Source organism: Dendrobates tinctorius, unplaced genomic scaffold (assembly GCF_039654945.1).
Source record: "Dendrobates tinctorius isolate UK_male_01 unplaced genomic scaffold, ASM3965494v1 ptg000102l, whole genome shotgun sequence".
Lineage (NCBI taxonomy): Eukaryota > Metazoa > Chordata > Amphibia > Anura > Dendrobatidae > Dendrobates > Dendrobates tinctorius.
Window position 1 is genome coordinate 2221480 of NW_027361770.1, and position 17522 is coordinate 2239001.

A 17522-nucleotide genomic window follows, 5' to 3' on the forward strand; every position below is an offset into this window, starting at 1 on the left:
TCTCTTAACCACCTGGCTCCTACTGAAACCTGGATCCAGCAGTCAGACACTACCGCTGCTGCTGCTCTTTCATACGGGGGGCTACACTTCTCTCATACCCCAAGATCAGACAGTAGAGCAGGTGGAGGCGTTGGTCTGCTCCTATCACCAAAATGTACCTTTCAGGTTATCCCTCAAGTACCCTCACTAGTCTTCCCTTCTTTTGAGGTCCATGCCGTCAGACTCTACACCCCCTTCTCCATGCGAGTTTCGATGGTGTATCATCCTCCCGGCCCCTCCCATCAGTTCCTGGATCATTTTGCCACTTGGCTTCCACATTTTCTCTCCTGTGACATCCCTACCCTCATCATGGGAGATTTCAACATCCCCAATGCTCTTCCCCTCTCCCCATCTGCTACTCGCCTTTTATCTCTAACCTCCTCATTTGGCCTTTCGCAGCTTACTAATTCTCCAATGCATGAAGACGGAAACTCCCTCGACTTGGTCTTCTCTCGGCTTTGTGCAGTGGATGATTTTGCAAACTCCCCTCTCCCGCTCTCTGACCACAATCTTCTATCATTCTCTATCAAGAACTGCCAGGCCGCTCAGGTCACCCCCACTGTCCAGACTTATAGAAACATACAGGCCATTAACACCCAGAAACTTATGAAGAACTTGCAGTCTTCATTGGCCCCTATCTCCTCCCTCTCATGTCCTGATTCTGCATTGAAGCATTACAATGAAACACTTCAAAGTGCCCTAGATGAATTTGCACCCCCTATAAACAGAACACTACAACGCAGACGGCGACAGCCCTGGCACACGGTGCAAACACGTTTCCTGCAGCGGTGCTCCAGGTGCGCCGAACGTCTGTGGAGAAAATCCAATCTACACGAAGATTTCATCCATTTTAAGTTTATGCTTAGTGGTTAAAACTAAAAGAGAAAGAGCGCAATAGGGTCTTACCCAGGTAAAAGAGATATAGTTCAAGCTATTATACTCACCATTAGCAGGAGAGTTGGAGGCATAAAGGAATAGAAGTCAAAGCTGCTGCACATCCAAATGGCCACTCCGTGACCATAAATCATCAGATATCAAAGACACATTTTTTTGTACATTTTTTGGTACTGATGACCTTTGACATTCTTTCCCTGTAACATGTGACCTTTGGCGCCAATATTTGAAATTTGTATGTATAAAACTGGGAGCTACTCTGTCTGTTTGTACATATCATCCCCTGAGGAAGAAGTTTGAAATTTCGAAACGCGTTGGGAAAATAAAAGTATACAAGTACACAATCTGGAAAGGAGTCGTTTTGTCTAGCAGCGCACGGTTAATCCGAAAATTATTTCTTTAATATCTGAAGTTTATGCTTAGAACATACAACACTGCCCTTCACCTCTCCAAACAAATCTATTTCAACACCCTCATCACCTCACTGTCCAATAACCCGAAACGTCTCTTTGACACTTTTCATTCTCTACTCAATCCAAGAGTACAGGCCCCAACCACGGAGCTCCGAGCTGACGATCTGGCCAATTACTTCAAAGAAAAAATTGACCAGATTCGACAGGAAATTATCTCCCAATCATCTCATACCATGCACTGTCCTCCCTCCCCCACTGCATCTAGCTCACTCTCTGATTTTGAACCAGTCACAGAAGAAGAAGTAAGCAGGCTCCTTGCATCTTCTCGCCCAACTACTTGCACCAGTGACCCATTTCCGTCACATCTCCTCCAGTCCCTGTCCCCTGCTGTCACCCATCACCTAACTAAAATATTTAACCTCTCTCTCTCTTCTGGTATTATTTCCTCCTCATTTAAGCATGCCATCATACATCCACTACATAAAAAACCATCCCTCGACCAAAACTGTGCCGCTAACTATAGACCTGTCTCTAATCTTCCCTTCATCTCTAAACTCCTGGAACGTCAGGTCCACTCCCATCTTATCCGCTATCTCTCAGAAAACTCTGTTCTCGACCCTCTCCAATCCGGTTTCCGCTCTTTACACTCCACTGAAACTGCCCTCATTAAAGTCTCTAATGATCTGCTAACTGCTAAATCAAATGGTCATTACTCCATGCTAATTCTCTTGGATCCCTCTGCAGCATTCGACACTGTAGATCATCAGCTCCTCCTCACTATGCTCCGTTCCATTGGCCTCAAGGACACCATTCTCTCCTGGTTCTCCTCCTATCTCTCCGACCGCTCCTTTACTGTATCTTTTGCCGGTTCCTCCTCCTCTCACCTTCCCCTTACTGTTGGGGTCCCCCAAGGATCGGTTCTAGGCCCCCTCCTCTTCTCCTTGTACACTGCCCCTATTGGTCAAACAATCAGTAGATTTGGTTTCCAGTACCATCTCTATGCTGATGACACCCAATTATACGCTTCTTCTCCTGACATCACGCCAGCCTTTCTAGAAAACACCGGCGATTGTCTAAACGCTGTGTCTAACATCATGTCATCACTATATCTGAAACTGAACCTGTCAAAGACTGAACTCCTGGTGTTTCCTCCCTCTACTAATGTACCTATACCCGACATTGCTGTTTCTGTGTGTGGTTCCACTATTACTCCCCAGCAACAGGCCCGCTGTCTTGGGGTCATACTTGATTCCGAGCTTTCCTTTGCCCCCCACATTCGATCAGTAGCTCGCTCTTGTCATCTGCACCTCAAAAACATTTCTAGAATTCGACCTTTTCTTACGTTTGACTCTGCAAAAACTCTTACTGTTTCTCTTATTCATTCTCGTCTGGACTATTGTAACTCTCTTCTAATCATCTCCCTCTTACCAAACTCTCCCCTCTCCAATCTGTCTTGAATGCTGCAGCCAGGATCATATTCCTCACCAATCGTTACACCGATGCCTCTACCTTGTGCCAGTCATTACACTGGCTACCCATCCACTCCAGAATTCAGTATAAACTTATTACCCTCACCCACAAAGCCCTCCATGGCTCAGCACCACCCTACATCTCCTCCCTTGTTTCAGTATACCACCCTACCCGCGCCCTCCGTTCTGCTGATGACCTGAGGTTAACATCCTCAATAGTCAGAACCTCCCACTCCCGTCTCCAAGAATTTACACGTGCCTTGCCAATTCTTTGGAATGTACTTCCCAGGTCAATACGATTAGTCCCCAATCCACAAAATTTTAAGCGTGCCCTGAAAACGCATTTATTCAGACTGGCCTATCGCCTCAACAGTCAACACATTAACCTAATCTATCCCTGTGTGGCACAGCCAAAAGTTTTACCATAACCAGATTTCCCGCACCATGTTCCCACATGCTTTATGCATCCATTAGCCCTCTGTGTCTGTACTGTTACACACTTAACATTATGGCTGGTCCATACAATCAGGGCAACTGTTACCACCCACCTTTCGTGTCTACCTCTTTCCTCATAGACTGTAAGCTTGCGAGCAGGGCCCTCTTTCCTCTTGGTATTTGTTATAATCTACTGTATGTGATTATTGTTATGCTGTAATGTCTATTGTCTGTACAAATCCCCTCTGAAATGTAAAGTGCTGCGGAATATGTCGGCGCTATAAAAAAAAAATTTATTATTATTATATACTAGAGCATGGCCGAGCGACCATGCGACTCTTTTAGAGCGGCGTCCTTCCGGGACCTTCCCAGTAGTGGACCAATCAGAGCAGGAACGGGACCTGCGCATGTGACCTCCGACCTCCAATGAGAGGTCATCCCACGGGCATGCTCAGTAGGCAAAATACAGGACAGTCCCTGGAGCATCTGCTTGCTGTTGATTCAAGCATGGTGTTACAGCACAGCCTGACAGAGCAATCAGATGCCTAGCATTAGTCTGGGCAAGATGCCTGGATCGATATCTCTGCTGAGCAGGAATCTCTGCGGCCACAGAGGAATGGGAGACCGCAGAGGACATGGCTTGAAATTTGCCCTGTGCAGTAGAGGAAACTTGATGCCTAACATTACCCCCCTGAGCCTCACTATGCTCTAAGGCCGCAATCAGTAGTAGAATGCAGATTTTCTCCACTGGCTCCCAGGCCTGATCCTGTGGGCCATGACACCTCCAATCCACCAGATAATACTTTTTTTCCACGTACCACCTTGCAGCCCACAATGGCATTCACCTCAAACTCATCCGAGGACAAGCTTGATGTCCATGCAGATGACTTGGAGAACCGGGACATGTGAACGGGCTTAACCTCTTCACCCCCAAGGGTGGTTTGCACGTTCATGACCGGGCCAATTTTTACAATTCTGACCACTGTACCTTTATAAGGTCATAACTCTGGAACGTTTCCATGGATCCCGGTGATTCTGACATTGTTTTCTCGTGACATATTGTACTTCATGGTAGTGGTAAAATTTCATTCAAATAACTTGCGTTTATTTGTGAGAAAAACAGAAATTTGGCAAAAATTTAGAAAATTTCTCAATTTTCCAACTTTGAATTTTTATGCCCTTAAATCACAGAGATACGGCACACAAAAAACTTGATAACTAACATTTCCCACATGTTTACTTTACATCAGCACAATTTTGGAACCAAAATTTTTTTTTGTTAGGAAGTTATAAGGGTTAAAAGTTGACCAGCGATTTCTCATTTTTACAACACCATTTTATTTTTAGGACCACATCACATTTGAAGCCACTTTGAGGGGTCTATATGATAGAAAATACCCAAAAGTAACACCATTCTAAAAACTGCACCCCTTAAGGTGCTCAAAACCATATTCAAGAAGTTTATTAACCCTTTAGGTGCGTCACAGGAATTTTTTTGAATATTTAAAAAAAAAAAAATGAACATCTAACTTTTTTTCATAAAAAAAATACTTCAGGTTCAATTTTTTTTATTTTACCAAGGGTAACAGGAGAAAATGGACTGCAAAAGTTATTATGCAATTTGTCCTGAGTACGCTGATACCTGATATGTGGGGGGGAACGACTGTTTCGGCGCATGGCAGAGCTCAGAATGGAAGGAGCGCCGTTTGACTTTTTCAATGCAAAATTGGCTGGAATTCAGATTGGACGCCATGTCACGTTTGGAGAGTCCCTGATGTAATCAGTGGAAACCCCCTACAAGTGACCCCATTTTGGAAACTAGACCCCCCAAGGAACTTATCTAGATATGTGGTGAGAACTTTGAACCCCCAAGGGCTTCACAGAAGTTTATAACATACAGCTGTACAATTAAAAAATCATATTTTTTCCACAAAAATGATCTTTTCACCCTCAATTCTTATTTTTCCAAGGGTAACAGGACCCTAAAAGTTATTGTGCAATTTGTCCTGAGTACGCTGATACCCCACATGTGGGGGTAAACCACTATTTGGGCGCATGGCAGAGCTTGGAAGGGAAGCAGCGCCATTTGACGTTTTTGGCTGGAATTGAGATCGGACACCATGTCGCGATTGGAAAACCCCTGATGTACCTAAACAGTGGAACCCCCCCACAAATGACACCATTTTGTAAACTAGACCCCCCAAGGAACTTATCTAGATGTGTGGTGAGCACTTTGAACCCCCCAGTGCTTCACAGAAGTTTATAACGCAAGGGCGTGAAAATAAAAAATTTGTATTTTTTCCACAAACATGATCTTTTAGTTACCATTTTTTTTTTTCCCAAGGGTATCTGGAGAAATTGGACCCCAAAAGTTGTTGTCCAATTTGTCCTGAGTATGCTGACACCCCATATGTGGGAGAAAACTACTGTATGGACACACGTCAGGGCTCGGAAGGGAAGTAGTGACGTTTTGGAATGCAGACTTTGATGGAATGGTCTGCGGGTGTCATGTTGCCTTTCGAGAGCCCCTAATGTACCTAAACAGTGGAAACCCCCACAAATGACCCCATTTTGGAAACGAGACCCCCTAAGGAACTTATCTAGATGTGTGGTGAGCACTTTGAACCCCCAAGGGCTTCACAGAAGTTTATAATGCCCGGGCATGAAAATAAAAAAATCGTATTTTTTCCACAAACATGATCAATTAGTCCCCAATTTTTTCATTTTCCCAAGGGTAACAGGAGAAATTGGACCCCAAAAGTTGTTGTCCAATTTGTCCTGAGTACGCTGACACCCCATATGTGGGAGAAAACTACTGTATGGACACACGTCGGGGCTCGGAAGGGAAGCAGTGACGTTTTGGAATGCAGACTTTGATGGAATGGTCTGCGGGTGTCATGTGCGTTTGGAGAGCCCCTGATGTACCATAACTATTGAAACTCCCCACAACTGACCCCATTTTGGATACTAGACCTCCCACGGAACTTATCTAGATGTGTGGTGAGCACTTTGAACCCCCAAGTGCTTCACAGAAGTTTATAACACTCGGACGTGAAAAGAAAAAAATCATTTTTTTCCACAAAAATGATATTTTTGCCCCCAATTTTTTATTTTCCTAAGCGTAACAGGAGAAATTGGACCCCAAAAATTGTTTTGCAATTTGTCCTGAGTAGGCTGATACCCTACATGTGGGGGTAAAACACTGTTTGAGCGCATGGCAGAGCTTGGAAGGGAAGGAGCACCATTTGACTTTTTCAACTCAGAATTGGCTGGAATTGAGATCAGACGCCATGTTGCATTTGGAGAGCCCCTGATGTGCCCAAACAGTGGAAACCCCCAATTCTAACTCCAACCCGAACCCCAACACACCCCTAACCCTAATCTCAGCCCTAACCCTAACCCTAGCCCTAACCCTAGCCCTAACCCTAACCCTAGCCCTAGCCCTAGCCCTAACCCTAGCCCTAACCCTAGCCCTAACCCTAATGGAAAAATGGAAATAAATACATTTTTTTATTTTATTATTTTTCCCTAACTAAGGGGGTGATAACGGGGGGTTTGATTTACTATTTATGGCGGTTTTTATGTTTGGCAGCTGTCGCACGCTAAAAGACGCTTTTTATTGTAAAAATAGTTTTTGCATCACCACATATTGAGAGCTATAATTTTTCCATATTTTGACACACCGAGTCATGTGAGGTCTTATTTTTTGCGGGACGAGTTGATGTTTTTATTGGTACCATTTTCGGGCACGTGACATTTTTTGATCGCTTTTTATTCCGATTTTTGGGACGCAGAATGAACAAAAACCAGCGTTTCATGAATTTCTTTTGGGGGGGTGCGTTTACACCGTTCCGCGTGCGGTAAAATTGATAAAGCGGTTTTATTCTTTGGGTCAGTACGGTTACAGTGATACCTCATTTAGGTCGTTTTTTTATGTTTTATCGGTTTTATGCAATGAAAACTATTTTATATGAAAAATAATTATTTTTGCATCGCTTTATTCTGCGAGCTATAACTTTTTTATTTTTTCGCTGATGATGCTGTATCGCAGCTTGTTTTTTGCGGGACAAGATGACGTTTTCAGCGGTATCATGGATATTTATATGTGTCTTTTTGATCGCGCGTTATTACACTTTTTGTTTGGCGGTATGATAATAAATCATTATTTTTTGCTTCGTTTTTTATTTTTATTTTTTTAAGGGGTTCGCTAAAGGGGTTAACTAATGGGACAGTTTTATAGGGCGGGTCGTTACGGACGCGGCGATACCTAATATGTGTACTTTTATTGTTTTGTTTTTTTTCAAAAAAATGGATTTATTGGGGGAATATTTTTTTTTTTTTTTTCTAATTTATTTGGCGATTTTTTTAAATTATTTTAACACTTTTTTTTATTTTTTTTTAACTTTATTAAATAGTCCCAGGTGGGACATCACTGTCCTGTGACAGATCGCTGATCTGTCACACCACAGATCACTGTGACAGATCAGCGATCTGTCACAGGCAGTGCAGAAGGCTTCCTCATGCCTGCTCTTTGCAGGCACTGAGGAAGCCAGCTTCCTGCAGGCCCCCGAAGGCCCCCGTCGCCATCTTGGATTCGAGGGCCTGCAGGAAAGCCATGGGGGGCTCAGGGAAGCACAGAGGGAGCCCCCTCCCTGCCGATGCTTCCCTTTAACCCCCGGTACACCGCGATCATGTTTGATCGCGTTGTGCAAGGGGTTAATGTGTCGGGGGCGGTCCTTGACCGCCCCTGACACATTGTGCCGGGTGTCAGCTGTGATAATCAGCTGACACCCGGCCGCAATCAGCGGCGCTCACCACGTGGGCGCCGCTGATCGCAGTAGACGTACTATCCCGTCCATGGGCATAGGGGCCCAGGTCCCATGGACGGGAGAGTACGTCGGATGGCAGGAAGGGGTTAAAGAGGGAAGGGCCAGCTGATAGACTACAGTGTTGATGTGTTCGAGGACCTTGAAAGGACCAATGTAGAGAGGTGCGAACTTAGTGGACTCGACCCTCAGCCTGATGTTACGGGCGGAGAGCCACACTATGTCGCCAGGGGAGAAGGTCAGAGCGGGGAGCCTGTGTGCATCGGCAGAGGCCATCATTCTCTCCTTCGAGGCCCGGATGGCATCTTGGGTGCGGTCCCAAATGTCACGTGCCTCTACCGCCCAGTCTGCCACTCTAGAATCAGTGGAAGACACGGGCATGGGAACAGGGACGCGAGGATGCTGGCCGTAACTGAGGAGGAATGGGGTCTGACCGGTGGAATTAGCCACAGCGTTATTCAACGCAAACTCCGCCTGTTACAGAACCACTCAGCACCCAGACTATGTTGTGCAGTTATATGTATATATAATAGGTTCCATGTGAGATGCATGTCCCTAATGTATCAGCAGTGTCCGCCCTCCCCCTACCTTTGTAATTCCCACAGTAAACATACGCAGGCTCCGGCCACCTGCTGCTTTTGTAATGCATGTCTGGCCTGACGCCTGTCTATTAGCAGACCCTCTGTATCTGTGTGATATATTCTGTATCCTGTGAGTAAAGTGTTGTCAGACTGGAAATACATGGAGAAGCAGTGATCTTTTATTTGCGCCCATGCACTCAGAGGAATTCCAGCCAGCGTCCTTCATTCAGACTCCAGCCAACGCAGAGCGGACCTACGAAAACACGGGGTGGTACTGAAAGAGGTACCCCAGCTTGGAAGACCCCGTTACACCGCCCATTGTAGCAGGGATGCCCAGTCATCCTGCCTTGCCAAGACAAAGTGTCATAAGTGTGTGACCATGGTCTGGTTGGCCCTCTCTACCAATCCGTTCATCTTGGGATGATAGGCCGAGGAGAGATTCAGCTCAATGCTGAGGAGACTACAGAGTTCTCTCCAGAACCAAGATGCAAACTGGGGACCCCGGTCACTGACTACCTTATCCGGCATACCATGAAGGCGAAAGACATGTTTAATAAACAGTGCTGCCAGGACCCGTGCCGAAGGTAACCTCGCGAGAGGCACCAGATGCAGCATTTTGGAGAAATGGTCTGTGACAATCCAGATAACCGTGCTGCCTCTGGACTTGGGCAGACTCACCACGAAGTCCATGCCAACCATCTCCCAGGGCCTTTCTGACACTGGCAGGGGGTAATGCAGCCCAGCGGGTCGTTGCCAGAGATAAGTGTTCTGGGCGCAGGAGACGCATGCCTCAATGTGGTCTCCGAAGTCCTGGGACATATGCGGCCACCAGTACGTTCTCGCCAGGAGCTCAGTTGTCCACTTCGTCCCAAAGTGTCCACCCGCCCTGGATGAATGAGCCCAAGAGAGGACCTCCAGTCGCAGATGGGCAGAGGCAAAAGTCTTGCCCGGAGGTACAGACTCAATGGCGACCGGACCCACGGTCCTCAGGCACTCAGATGGGACTATCAGCTGAGGCTCCTCCTCCTCCGATGACACCACTGAGTGGGAGAGAGCATTGGCCCGGTTGTTCTTATCCCTGGAGAGAAAATGCAGGGTGAAGTGGAACCAGGAGAAGAACAAGGACCATCTGGCCTGGCGAGAATTTAGCCGCTGGGCTGTTTGTAGTGTGAGAATCATGTGGGGATAGTGGATGAGGGCAGGTATATCTCGCCCAGATTCCTTTCCTATGTGGCCTAGTCTGGTCAGTATCGCACCTGCTTGCTAATGAATAATGGGAGGTGGATATAAAAGGATGCCAGGTGGTTGTGTGAGTGTCTCAGCCTGGGGACACAGAGAGCCTGTCTGTGTGAGAGACACGTGTGAGAGACACATGTGAGTGAAAGCAGTGCCCACTGCAACTGTGGTTTGGCTGGACGGGAGAAGCCCGCCAGTTGGTAGTTAGGTTGTCCATTGTTTAGTTAGTGCCGGACAGGCAAGGATTTGTTTTATGTTTTATTTCCTTTTGCATTGCTTTCACCGTTAATAAATCTGACCCAGGGTCAGTTACACCCGAATCCCAGCTCAGCGCCTGAGTTTCATGCTGAACGCACGTGACCTTTGACCCCAGCAAAGGCGATCCCGGAGTGTTTTATCACATTGTGGTGGAGAACGCGGGCATCACGTTGCAAGCATGAGCATGGAGGACGTGGTAAAAGCGCTGGTACAGTCCACCGCCGTCCAGCAAGAAGCTAATCGGGTGATGATGGCCCAGCTGAAGGAGTTGGTGGTCATGACAGTTACCGATCGTTCGCTTCTCCAGCAGGTGGCGCAGCGCTTGGCAAGCTTACCTGAGCTTAACCTGGAAGCCGAGTCGAGAGTGATTCACGTGAGTCGGTACTGGCAGAAAATGACGACCGAAGATGACGTCGAGGCATACCTGACCACGTTTGAACGGACGGCGGTGCGAGAAAAATGGCCGAAGGCACGATGGGCCGGCCTGATTGCCCCGTTTCTTTCCGGTGAGGCCCAAAAGGCTTATTATGACTTAGAGCCTGAAGCCGCGCAGGACTTTGACAAATTGAAAGCCGAGATCTTGGCCCGGCTGGGGGTGACGACCGCTGTCCGTGCACAGAGAGTGCATCAATGGACTTATCAGCCGGATAAACCACCGCGGTCACAGATGTTCGACCTGATCCACGTGATGAAGAAGTGGCTACAACCCGAGGTGCTGACAGCGCCAGAGATAATCCAGAGAGTCGTCATGGACAAGTACCTGAGAGCTCTACCGCCAGCCCTGAGGAAGTGGGTAAGCCATGGAAATCCTACGACGGCAGATCAACTGATGGATCTGGTTGAACGTTACTCCATGGCGGAAGGACTCCGAGACGACGCTACCCCACCTCGTTCTTCATCATCTCCACGTGGAACCGGTAAGACTGTTCCAGGGAGTAGGGGAGAAGGAAAAATCCCTAAGACAGTGGGGGAGGAAAACGGGACTGCACGCACTGCGAGGCCGAGAGTAACGAACTATGGTCTAAGCAAGGGGCCCGTTAGGTGTTTCCGCTGCCAAGAGATGGGACATATTGCTGCGAACTGTCCGGTCACTACTGAACCCATGCAGTGCGACGTCACAGACTCTAAAAACCGCATGTCTATGGTAGCACGGGAAGTGAGAGTGAATGCCGGTCAAAAGGATGTGGAAAAACACTTGTGTGATTTAACTGTTGATGGCAAAAATGTGGTGGCATTGTTAGACTCGGGAAGTGTGGTGACTCTGGTGAAGGCCAGTCTGGTGTCAGCCCCGACTGGACCATCAGACAAATTTTCTGTAACGTGTGTGCATGGAGACACCTGTTCGTACCTCACCACGGTCATATGCATTACTACTTCCTATGGGTCTGTGCAACATAAAGTGGGACTCGTCCCGGCGTTATTGCATGATGTCATCCTGGGCCGGGATTTTCCCCACTTCTGGCAATTGTGGGAGAATCAGTTGATGCCCTCGGGTAATAGTGTACATGATTCTTCTCCCAGGGCGCGTGTGGGTCCCGAACCCCTGGAAGAGGTCTCCCCGGAAGACTCGGGGGAAGAGTCTGCGGGAAATGACCTGCAGTTCCCGTTTTCAGTCATGGCGGGTGATACGGAGGAGACCGGGGAAGAGGAGGAGGCCGACAGCCGTCCACCTCCCCGTTTGCCGGATTTAGAAGTTCAGAAAGATGACTTCCAAAGCGAGCAAATAAAGGATCCTACCCTTTCTCAGGCTAGGACAAATGTAAAAGTGATAAATGGGGTACCCGTAGAACCTGGCTCTAGGCTGGCATATCCTTACATGGTTCTGGAGAATGATTTACTCTATCAGATAGAGAAAAAGGGGGAAGATACGGTGCAACTATTAGTCGTGCCAAAACCCTACCGGCGGCAGGTGCTGGACCTGGCCCACGGACATGTGATGGGAAGTCACCTGGGAGTCCAGAAAACCACTGAAGGGATATTACACTGTTTTGTTTGGCCAGGCATGCATCACGATATTCGAGTATATTGTGAGTCTTGTCCTGACTGCCAAGCCTCTGCACCTAAGCCCCGGTTCTGTAGCCCTTTGGTACCCCTACCTATTATTGAAGTCCCGTTTGAGAGGATTGGGATGGATTTAGTTGGGCCCCTTCCACGGTCTGCACGTGGACACCAACATATCCTGGTCATCTTGGATTATGCCACTCGTTACAAGGAGGCCATCCCTTTGCGTAACACGGCCACCAAGATGATTGCCAAGGAACTGGTGCATGTGTTTAGTCGGGTTGGTATACCAAAACAGATACTCACCAACCAGGGGACCCTCTTTATGTCCAGGGTAATGAAGGAGCGCTGCCGATTGTTACAAATCGAACCGTTACGCACATCCGTGTATCACCCTCAAACAGACGGGTTGGTCGAACGGTTCAATAAAACTCTGAAGCAGATGCTGAGAAAGGTGATAGACAAGGATGGGAAGAACTGGGACTATTTACTTCCGTATTTGCTTTTTGCCATCAGGGAAGTACCCCAGTCTTGTACAGGATTCTCGCCTTTCGAGTTATTGTACGCCCGACGTCCTCGCGGACTGTTAGACGTTGCAAAAGAAACCTGGGAGGGTCAGGTCACTCCGTTTAAAACAGTGATAGATCACGTCACACAAATGCAGGACCGTATTGCAGCTGTTATGCCTATCGTCAAAGAACACATGATACAGGCTCAAGAATCTATGATAGGGGCGCCAAGATCCGTACGTTTGCACCCGAAGATAGGGTGTTGATCCTGGTCCCCACTGTGGACAGTAAGTTCCTGGCAAAGTGGCAGGGCCCCTTTGAGATCAAGGAAAGAGTTGGTGAAGTAAACTACAAAGTATACCAGGCAGGTAAACGGAAACCTGAACAGATTTATCATGTAAATTTGATAAAGCCCTGGAAGGATCGGTCTGCCTTATCAGCGGAGCTGGCCCGTCCTGTCTGCTCGCATACCGTACCGGAGGTACGGGTTGCAGAGACTCTTTCAGAGCGGCAAAAGACTGATGTCAGGCAGTTTCTACTTCACAACCAAAAGTTTTTCTCAGAAAAACCCGGGCAGACTATGCTAATGAAACATGACATCGTAACGGAACCTGGTGTCACAGTTCACGTAAAGCCCTACAGAATTCCGGAAGCGCGACGTGAAGCCGTTTCCCTAGAAGTGAAGGCAATGTTAGAGTTAGGAGTCATTGAGGAATCGCACAGTGCATGGTCCAGCCCGATTGTGCTAATTCCTAAACCGGACGGCACCATCCGCTTCTGCAATGACTTCAGGAAACTGAATGCGGTCTCAAAATTTGATGCCTATCCTATGCCCCGGGTCGACGAGTTAATAGATCGGTTAGGAAAAGCCCGGTATATTACGACCCTAGATCTAACAAAGGGGTATTGGCAGATCCCTCTGGCTGAGGCTGCCAGAGAAAAGACGGCATTTGCTACGCCGGAAGGTTTATTTCAGTATGTGTATATGCCGTTTGGACTGCACGGGGCACCGGCGACCTTCCAGAGACTGATGGATCGAGTCCTGAGGCCACATAGGCGGTACGCTTCGGCCTATTTGGATGACATTGTCATTTACAGCTTGGACTGGGAGACTCATCTCCAGAAAGTACAAGCTGTGATTGACGACCTGTGGCAGGCAGGTCTAACCGCGAACCCCAAGAAATGTCACATCGGGCTAGAAGAAGCCCGGTATTTGGGGTATGTAATTGGGAGGGGTGTTGTTAAACCCCAGGTTGATAAGATTCAGGCGGTTCAGGACTGGCCACAACCTGTCAACAAGAAGCAGGTGCAAGCCTTCCTGGGGATCGCCGGCTATTATCGCCGGTTCATACCCAATTTTGCAGCCATCGCTACCCCCCTGACGGATCTTACAAAAGGGAAAGACTCCGTCATGATTAAATGGAGTTTAGCGGCTGAAGAAGCCTTCCATAGCCTAAAACGGGCACTTTGCTCTCAGCCCGTACTGGTGACTCCGGACTTCCGCAGCGAGTTTGTGGTACAAACCGATGCCTCTGATACCGGTATCGGGGCCGTACTCTCACAAGTGAGGGACGGAGTGGAACACCCAGTCCTCTATCTCAGCAGGAAGCTGAATAAACACGAGCAAAGGTATGCAGTCGTAGAAAAAGAGTGCCTCGCCATTAAGTGGGCTCTAGAGGCCCTCAAATATTACCTGGTGGGCCGAAAGTTCAGGCTGATCACTGACCATGCCCCTCTCAAGTGGATGCACTTGAACAAGGAACGGAATAGCCGGGTGACCCGGTGGTTCCTTGCCCTGCAGGCCTACACTTTTACGGTGGAGCACCGCCCAGGGGTACAGATGGGAAATGCAGATGCCCTGTCCCGAGTGCACTGTTTGGCGGGTGTCATTGCTCGACCAGAGTGGTCTGAGCAGAGGGGGGGGATATGTGAGAATCATGTGGGGATAGTGGATGAGGGCAGGTATATCTCGCCCAGATTCCTTTCCTATGTGGCCTAGTCTGGTCAGTATCGCACCTGCTTGCTAATGAATAATGGGAGGTGGATATAAAAGGATGCCAGGTGGTTGTGTGAGTGTCTCAGCCTGGGGACACAGAGAGCCTGTCTGTGTGAGAGACACACGTGAGTGAAAGCAGTGCCCACTGCAACTGTGGTTTGGCTGGACGGGAGAAGCCCGCCAGTTGGTAGTTAGGTTGTCCATTGTTTAGTTAGTGCCGGACAGGCAAGGATTTGTTTTATGTTTTATTTCCTTTTGCATTGTTTTCACCGTTAATAAACCTGACCCAGGGTCAGTTACACCCGAATCCCAGCTCTGCGCCTGAGTTTCATGCTGAACGCACGTGACCTTTGACCCCAGCAAAGGCGATCCCGGAGTGTTTTATCACAGTAGATAAACCAAGTTCTTGTGGTCGATGAACACCTGAAAAGGGTGGTGAGCCCCCTCCAGGAGGTGTCTCCACCCTGAAAAGGCCAACTTCATCGCTAGCAACTTCCTGTCTCCGATGGAATAATTCCTCTCCGCCGGTGTGAAGGTCTTGGAGAAGAAGAAGCATGGGTGCTTCCGACCTTGCGAGTCCTTCTGGAACAGGACTGCTCCAGCACAGACAGAAGAGGCATCCACCTCCAGAATGAAGGGTTTATCCACATCGGGGCGATGTAGAATGGGAGCGCTAGCGAAATGGGACTTAATAGAGGAGAAGGCCTTGGAGACAGGTTCCGACCACATCTTGGGGTTTGCACCCTTCTTGGTGAGGGCTACCAAGGGGGCTACCAAAGTCGAGAAGTGGGGGATGAATTGGCGATAATAATTTATGAACCCCATAAAGCGCTGCACCGCTTTGAGGGCATGGGGTTCCTGCCAATCCATCACCGCCTGTAGCTTGGCAAGATCCATGGCCAATCCCTGGGCGGAGATGATATAGCCCAGGAAAGGCAAGAACTCCTGCTCAAACACACACTTCTCCAACTTGGCATAGAGGGAGTTTGCCCGCAGGAGGTCGAAAACTTTGCAAACATCTCTCCGGTGGGAGTCAATATCTGAAGAGTAGATGAGGATATCATCCAGATAGACAACTACTGAGGTGGTAAGCATATCCCAGAAGATATTGTTCACAAAGTCTTGGAAGATGGCTGGGGCATTACAGAGCCCGAAGGGCATCATCAGGTATTCATAGTGCCCGTCCCTGGTGTTAAATGCCGTCTTCTATTCATTCCCCTCACGGATGCGAATCAGGTTGTAAGCCCCACGCAGATCAAGTTTGGTAAACACTCTCGCTCCCCATAGCCTATCAAACAGGTCCGATATCAGGGGCAGAGGATACTTATTCTTAATGGTAATGGCGTTAAGACCCCTGTAATCGATGCAGTTCTCCATTCTTCTTCTGGACGAGGAAGAATCCCGCCCCCGCTGGTGATAGTGACTTCCTAATGAATCCTCTTGCCAGGTTCTCCCTGATGTATTGAGACATGGCCTCTGTCTCCGGGAGAGACAAGGGGTAGACTCGACCCCGGGGAGGCTCAGCACCCAGCAAGAGGTCAGTAGGACAGTCGTAGGGGCGATGCGTTGGAAGGGTCTCCACCGCCTTTTTGGAGAACACGTCTGCATACTGACGATAGTGTTTGGGGAGCGAGGAGAGATCTGCGAGGACCTCGGTGGAGGCAACCTGAACGCACTCAGTCATTCCCTCATACATCTACCTTCACATGATTTACTCCACCCAAGAATCCTCCCCGAGGATCACTCTATATGGGGAGAGTGATACCGCAACCAGGTGACTCCTAGAAGAACCTGGTCGATACCCTCGGGCATGACGAGGAGGGATATCGTCTCCTGATGAGATGGAGACATCGAGAGTATCAATGGGGCGGCCTGGTGGGTAATTTGTAGAGTTGCGCCGTTCACCACCCTGACGGTGACTGGCTTGGCCATCATAACTAGAGGTATTGTGTGCCGTTGAGCAAAGGCAGAAGACATGAAATTGCCCGCTGCTCCGGAGTCCACACAAACCTCCACCGCCAGAGTGGATGAACTGACCTCAAGCGTTCCCTAAAAGGTCAGCTTGGAGGAAAACGCCGCTGATTCTAGTGAACCCCCTCCTATGTCCACTAGAAATGAGCGTTTTCCCAACCGCTGTGGGCACCGGTTGGCAAGGTGACCAGACTGCCCGCAAGCATGACAGACCACGGGTGCTCGAGCAGACCGGTACCAGGATCCCGCACAAGGAATCCCCAGAGGCTCGGATGCCCGATTGGGAGGTTCCAGAGGTTTAGCGAAACTAGGTGCCAAACTAAACCCATGCCTACACTGGGACCGCTCCATCCCTCGCTCGATGAAGCGATGGTCTATACGGGTGGAGACGGTGATAAGCTCCTCCAGTGTGGCAGGAACCTCCCTGGAGGCCAGAGCATCCTTCACATGGTCAGCCAAGCCTCTCCAGAATGCCGCAATGAGGACCTTATCTGATCACTCCAACTCAGAGGCCAGTGTCCGGAACTGGATGGTGAAGTGGCTGAACATGGACGAGCCCTGTGATAATGCCAGCAACCGGACCGTGGTGTCATGGGTGACTCATGGTCCAAGGAAGACCAGCTTCAGAGTGCCCAAGAACTGCGAGGAACTCTGTACCACATGATCACCACGCTCCCACAGCGGTGTGTCCCACTCCAAAGCCCTGCTCGACAAAAGGGAAATGACAAATCCCACCTTAGCCCGCTCAGAGGGGAATCGTGCAGCCAGCAGCTCTATCTGTATAGTGCACAGGCTCACGAAACCCCTACAAGAGGCTCTATCGCCCGAGAACTTCTTGGGCAGCAGGAGGTGAGACAAAGTTGGGGTAGGGATGGCAGTGGTCACATGGGGGAC